We start from the raw sequence: 8,053 nt of genomic DNA, 5'->3' as shown, positions 1-8,053 counted from the left end.
GTACCACAAATCACACCTGTATACCCCCTTATCAAAGATACACGTCTAGCTTTGCCTCTTCCATCAAAAAAGGTAAATTTACTTTTTTGTGGGTGAATTCACACCAATCATGTTTGAAGCGGTTTCCTAGAACTCTGGAGTGTTTACTCCTTTAGTTTGCTTCATTTGGACAGGTGAAAGCAATGCCATTTGAGCTCAGGTGTACGCCAAATAACTGCACCAAAACCATCTGAAAATGCATATCTCAGCCTCTACCAAGCAAAGTGCGGTGCTGTTTGTCGGGAGTGAGAATGTAATCCTAACAAACTACAGGCTACAAACCCAAAGCACAAGGTTTCATGGGTAAAAGGAGACAGATGTTGACATCTGACAGCCAGCAGTTACTCATGCTTGGAGAGCCTAGCATAACAAAATGAACCCACGGCAAACCGCAGTCTGGACTGATGCTCACATTCAGCTATTTCTTCATGTGTTGACTGGAATGAGCACCACAGAAGGTAAATTACAGCAAAAGGCAAAAGCAAAGCAAGTTCATCATGGCTAAAGTTACAGGTGGGCAGTGTGAACCTAAACAAACCAAAACACAATTCAGACCAAAGAAGACAAACTATAGGTATAATTGCACCGTAAAACTCCACAATTCCAACAGTAAGAGGTATGGAAAATTGCAGGCTAGTCATGAATTGATTGTGGATGGAAAAAAATGTAATCATTCCCTGGCATCTCAGAAATTAGTATCACTTCTGTATAGCATCGATGAGTATGTTGTGCTTGGTACCTCCCACACAATGGCATTTGTATTGTACTTGTGCCTGACTGGAACACACAGTGAATTATTTTTACAACACCTCGAATTTGTTAGTCTAGACTGCAGTTTTAAAATAGTCAACAGCTATGCATCAGTCTGAGCTGCACCTCTCTGGCATTATAAAGCAGGTGGCACAGACTGACAACACTGATAACGCTCTGACTAAAAGATACAGTGACAGAAACTTTCCTCCACACACTAGCTGGTAACCTGCTCACTCCTGATGCATCCGTCAACAACTCCCGTTCTTAATGTGTTCGTAGGATGCTTATAAAACCTCATAAAGAGATCAGGCTGCACTGTGATGATCAACTTTGGAAATTATTCTTATTCTTATTCTTTCAGTCATCCAAAGAACTTTAATGGCATGAATTAAACACAAAGGGCTATTAAAGTGACTGAAACAAACTCTCTTCCTCTTTTAATCCCTCGCTCGCTCTCTTCAGAGCCAGTCTAAATATGCTGATTTCCTAGTATAATGCGGGGGGGGGGGGGGGGGGGGCATAAGCACAAGGCAAATTTTGCAAAAGATGAATCAGCTGAAGATATGGCTCGGAGACAAAGTAGACACTAAGAAACAGAGAGAGACATAGATGGATAAACAACATCACACTCTTCATATCAGGCAGCTGTTATTATTGACTTTGAAACCAACACTGAGAGGATAAAAGTATTTTGGCATGCAAATATTCAATTAAAACTGCAGCAAGTGACTGATCAGTCTTTTTGAAGCTGATTTAAATCTAACATCACAGTGATCTCAACTGAGTCGTAGAGGATTGTCCACACACACACACACACACACACACACACACACACACACACTAACACACATGTATGACACATACATGTATGACACAATCACACAATATCTGTGGCACTAATTTATGACATGCTACCATTTCAGACACAGCATCACTCCTGCGACTGTCTACTTGTCTGGAACCCGCCAGTCAGTAAGTGTGGGCTGACGCACACCGAAAAGTGGGAACATACACATATACATGTAGAGGCGTACACACCGGTTTGTGCGCACCTACACCCACACCTGTCTTGTTCAATATCACAGGCAGGGGAGTCCTTTATTGTGTGTGTGTGTGTGTGTGTGTGTGTGTGTGTGTGCGTGTGGTTGTGTGGTCTCTCATATGCGAATATGGATGTGTCAGTGTGTCGGGGTGTGTGCCTCCAGCGCAGCAACAGGGGGTTGATTTGACAAGTCTAGGCTCCAGCATTAATTGTGTGAGGAGCGATTAAATCCACAGCCCCACCAGAGAGACCCAGATATGAAAACTCCCCTCTGCAGATGCTATTTCTTTGCCCGTCCCTTTGATACATCCTCCGCTGGCTTTTTCAATTAACTTCCTGCCATCTTTAGGAGAGCGATGAGAGTTTATCCTGTGTGATCACATTAGAGGAGTGAGCAAAAATGAGCTGAGCTATGGTTCCTCCTCAGCCAGCAGTAGAAGGTCATGGCTGTGTAATATGCTCCAGATTTCAGTTGCTCTGTGAAACGACTCTTTTCTCTTGTTCTCCCACTGCTGCTTTATTGAATAATCGCTCAAAAGTATCTCAGCCTTTTATTGGAGCCATTCAATCAGCTGGGATGAGCAAGCTTCATAGCTTTGTTGAAGCAGCCAATCACTTTTATTCTCTTTGCAGGCTGATCCACACAGGACATATTAATCAAACCAACTTTTTTTGTTTGATTAGTCAAGCTTATATTCTGGAGAAAAGCCACTGACAGTGACAGTAATAGCCTTGCTTAGATGGTAGATAACAAAATGATGCAATCAGTAATCAAATAATTCTGAGCTCTAGCTATGCTCCATCCCGGATTCTTCAAATTAAAATAAATTATAACCCAGTCTAGATCACATTGTTTACAGAGTAAATAGGCAGTGACACTTGTGTGATGCACACTAAAAGCTCCTCATGTCCCCTCCAATCAGTCTCATTTCTCTGCCCTTGACTGAAGTGGATTTTTCCACCTCATGGAGTTCCTTTGCTTATCTAAAGACGGCAAAGCAAATCATTATCTTATTGATTCAGTAATTGTATTTTGGCCACTGAATGCAGCTTGGAGATAACTGGTGAACCATCTTTGACGTTAGATGGCTTCTTGTAGGGAGGAACAGATGAATAGAGAAAAGCTCATTTGGCCGCCTCAGTTCTCCATGTCCAGCAGCAGCGGGAGCAGCAGCAGCAGCAGGCTGCCCACCCACCGCCTGAAACCACCGCCTGAAACATAGCAGTGGCTCCTCCAAGTGGTGCTGCGACCAAACAAACACTACCAGACATGATATTATAGAAATAAGAAAGGATGTGTCTCGATTCCGCTTCATATCGTCTCACGTGGAGGTCATGTAATAAGATCATGTACGAGAACAGTAAATCCACAGCGGTTCGGTTTGGACTGTGCCTGTATTTGGCTCACTGTGTCCTGTCCTTCACACTAAGGACAGCCAGTAACTGCCACAGCAATCCCTCCATCCATGCATCACATAAATCAGCTGAGATCAAACCAGCGGAGTGGTGTCACCTAGTGTAATGGAATCACACACACACTCACGCACTGATGCTCACAGGCACGTGGACATGTGCACATACACACACACACACACACACACACACACACATTCGAGTGCCCTTTTTAGACAGACCGCAAATGATAGATGTGGGCCATCATCTTTTATAGTCTCACTATTTCAGGAACTATTATGGCAGGCCTTATTCTATGCTCAAAACTTTACACTTGATCATACAGTACCTGTAGACAGAAGCACCAATTATATCTCAAGTGTGGACAGATTGGAAGTGGCTGTTATAAAGCCATGTCTAGCAAAACAGCTCAATTTCCTTTCTATTCATTCTTTTACCACTTTGTTGACAGTCATGAGCCCTTTGTAGCAGCTCAAAACAATTTCACAGTAAGTGGACTGGGGCTGAAAATACAATAACATTTACTTGAAATGCAAATTACTTCACACCTCAAGCTCCTAGAAAATAATTGTCTTATATTCCACCTATTGTCAGGCCGACTCAAGTATGAGTCACACATTTTATTGTTTGGTTTTTGTTCTGTGAAATTGGGGTCATCAGATGTGGGTGTATTTTGAAAACACTTTGATATTCAACCATGCATTCAAGCTGAAGCTCGATCTGATTGAAAAAGCGTAAATTCCTGGCCTTTCTGCCCATTCAGTCGGCCCCTAAAGATGTCACAGATAACTTTCCTATCATTTTCACGACTACCTGAAACTTGTTATTCTCATTTTGCTGTGGGCTCCCTGAAACCTCCTCAAGCACCCCTGGGTGTTCCTGTCCTGGACCCCAGTTTGGGAACCACTGGGTTAAACAACATCTTTTTTTAATGTAAAAATGTACCCATGTCATCAGCTTGAATCACAAAGTGGGGTTGAAACAGAGAAAAGCGCTCCATCCCCTCTAATTGAGACACCATAGATTCATAATATTTACCCAGAAAAAAGGGGAAATGTTCTTGGCACACAGGACGTGATGAATGGAGATCTAAGAGTGAAATACAAAACTTTTCACTCCATCCAGTGAAAGTTGGACTCCGAACTAACCAAGGCTGAACGTGCTGCCAAAAGACATTTTTCACCATTTCCGCACTAACATCTGTGCCTAAATCTGTGTCATTATGGTGTGTTATGCTCATGCATAATGACCTAATGATGTGCAACGACTGCTTTGGCACTGTTGAAAGACTATCACAGATTTTTAGAGGTCATGTCGCTTTTCTGGCCCTTCAGAGATTAACTTGGATACTGCTGCCATTACTTCTTACCATTTCACAAACTTTCTCTTATTTTTAATGTCAGTAAAAGCCACCAAAACATATCCTCCTTTTCAGAATATTATATATATTAATAAGTTAATTTTTGTGTGCACAATTTCACAATGACTGTGATTCCTAACAAGAGGTTTAGGCCTCCATGTGTACTGTTGGTGTGCACAGCATTTTATAAATCTGAGAAAAGGAGTCCATATGTGTTTCTGCTTTTTGCATGCACAGCTTTTTAATAGTGGCTCTTCGTTTTATGCTGCTCTCAAGTGCTCCATCTGCTGAGTTCGGAATCCCTAAATACAACATTTGCATCACTTGTTGCATTCAAGTGCTTTTGCTCAGAAACAATAATAAAATGGATCTTATGACAAAAGTTTAGTTTTATGGTAGCTGTTGTTTATTTTAGAAGTCAAGTGGCACAGAGCTACTTTGTGCTTCAGCAGTAGAATGAAGAAGATTAAATATGCATGTAATTATTATGTAGTTAGTTATTATTTTAAAACAAAAATGTGTGACAGCTAAAGTTAAACAAAGAGTGATTAAATACCATTACCAGTTACAGTAATGGTATACAATTATTTAGTGTTTCTGCCCAGAATCTTATTCCTCACAGGGTGGAAAAGCTTTTCAAACAGCATTTAGACCATGGGACACTGAAACTCTCCACTGAAACCCAGACTAATGAAATTCTTGTCGGGTTAGCAGCTCTTTAAGAAAGGGTGATGCAACAAACCTATTCAATAGTAGGGGAAACCTTTAAATGAAGAACTGATTTACAAAAAACATTATGGAACAATTAAATGAATATGTAAAATGTGCAAAGAAGATACATTTTCAGGTTTTCCAGACTGTATTATGTAGCTGAGGAGCAGAACTCTCCATCATATCAGCAGAGGGTGACATCACTGACATAATAATCAATATTTAATAAAAGACCAATATCAGCCCAATATTTTTTCAAACCTAAATATCAGTCTAAACCCGCTGAGATAGTCAAAACAGACAGCAGCCTCTAATCTTTCAATTCTACTATAATTGAATCAGGCTTGAATCTTTCCCTGGAGCCAGATTGACTGATGGGACACATTCTGCCCTCCATCAAATACGTATCAAATGAGAAGAATAACTTATTTTTCCATAAAACACAGCGAGAGTCACTTTAGCAGCATATTGAAAGAAAGAGATTGATGTCCGTGTGCCGTGAAAATATATTCTAATAGGTTTTTCTTTCATATTGCTGTGAATCAGACAATAAATAACTCAAAAAGAAGCCTAAGCCTCAGCATCACTTTACAGCTCACTGTGGAGCAGCTGAACCAAAGAAAGTGCATGATTAGCCTGCAGTGAACTACTACTCAATGTCACATTGGCTACTGTAACCTTTTATATCCCATATATAGCCAGAACAACACACTAATGTTACACATTGTTAGGTTGTAATGTATAACAGTAGAATTAACTATATTCTGTATATATAGCTCTAGAAAAAATGAAGAAACCACCCCATATTTTGTGATAAAAAATTGCGGTTTCTCCACCAAATATTGATTGATGGACCCTTCCTAAGCAAAGACGTTGCTATTTTTATGATTTATTTATGGGCATATACTTACTTTGTTTGCGATATTCAATGTATAATGAGATTGTGTATTTTTGGTATTTTGACCAGTTGTCATTTTCTGCAAATAAAGGTTCTGAATGAGAATATTGTTTATTAATTACAATCAAATGTGGTCAATAGTAAAATAAAAGTATCAAATATCAAAAGTTAGATTTTACAGACACACACCCGTAAACTGTGAAATTGAAAATTTTGATGTGGTCTTTTAATTTTTTTCCAGAGCTGTATATACAGACAGATCAATCGACCAATCATAGTTCTGCAAAATAAAAAATAAAAAAAATCTGTTGTTCACTGGCTTTCTGCTTCTACTTTTTTAACTATAGTAATATTAAGACTCCTACAGTTAAATACAAGATGCATACAGACGCATGTTAACAGTGTGCTGCTCTCCCTTGGACTGACAGCAGATGTCGCCATAGAGCTACAGCTGCCTGGGTAAGTCTCTGGGTTTTTTCACTCCTCTGTTACCTTTGCTGTCCACTATGATACAAACATGCCTCAGCATTAGAGCCGTTTTTGAAATCCACAGTAACTACCTAAAATCATATGACAAACCAACGGACAAAACATTATACATCCACCAGTAACGGCATCTGATGATATTAAGTCACACAGCGTTTGCATTTCTGATGTGACTGTCTGTTGTTTATCCTTTACTGCCATGAGAGACTCTTTCTCCAGCTCTCTTTGTCTCTCTCTTTCTCTCTCTCTCACACACAATGCATTCTTGTCTCCTAACCCATCTTTCTCACACACATGGCCCACTACAGCCTAATGACATCACTGACCCAAGGCAGTAGTAGGCCTTGCAGAGCCTGGATGAGTCACTCCCATCTAAACAACCCAATAGAAAACAGCAGGCAGGCGGTGACGAGCTGCATCTCAGCCTGCATCTCTCCCGTCCAGCATGATTCAATGTGGACTGTAATGACTGACTGAACACACCATCGCTGCTTAATGTCAAGGTCATGAACCCTGTCCTAGTGGTTTCTTCCCCTCTAATGACCCAGCTAGTTAGAGAAATCACTGGCATCTTAATTAATGCTGGGCGCCTTGCCAGTCCTTTTCCATATGTCAACATGGCTTGGGAAAACCCAGCAAACACTCCTCAGATAAGAGGGGCTGTCATTATTTATGTCTCTGTTTTGGCCATGTGAAGCAGCCAACTTACTTCATATGAATCAGAGTTCTAGAGAAAATTTAATGAGTGCACTGCAGTGTCATCAGATGCTGTGTGGATTATTTTGTTTCCAAAGCTTAGCATTTCCACTGAATTTATCATCCCTTATTCACAGTATTCCCATAATGTCACATGCATTTCCTGCCACTATGGTTTCCTACCAATTTCCTACCAATTTACCATATACACAGCTCATTGACTGTGGTTGGCATTTGATTAGAATCACCTGTTAATTGATTACAATCACCTGTTATTTTCCTACAGAGATGGCCGTGTGATGATGTAGCAGAATAGTATGAATTGTTAAACTCACAGCACACAGCAGCCACAATGCTACTCTCAGAGGTACACACACACACACACATACACACACACACACACACACCTGACACTGTCCAAGCACATCAGAACATTTTCACACTCGCCCTAACACGATTTTGTCCCTTGGCACAACAGCTTCAGCTCCTCTGAGTGTCAGTGTTGCACCTTTCCTCTCCCAGAATGTTTTACACAGGCAGTCTCCTCCATATATTAATACACACAGTGTTGCAGAGAAGGAGAGTTGTTCAGAGTCTGGGTCGGGACCCCATATATTCTTTTCATAGATATATATATTCAAAAATATATTAAATA

This window comes from Centroberyx gerrardi, chromosome 8 (assembly GCF_048128805.1).
Source record: "Centroberyx gerrardi isolate f3 chromosome 8, fCenGer3.hap1.cur.20231027, whole genome shotgun sequence".
NCBI classification, from domain to species: domain Eukaryota; kingdom Metazoa; phylum Chordata; class Actinopteri; order Beryciformes; family Berycidae; genus Centroberyx; species Centroberyx gerrardi.
This window is presented reverse-complemented; position numbering follows the sequence as displayed.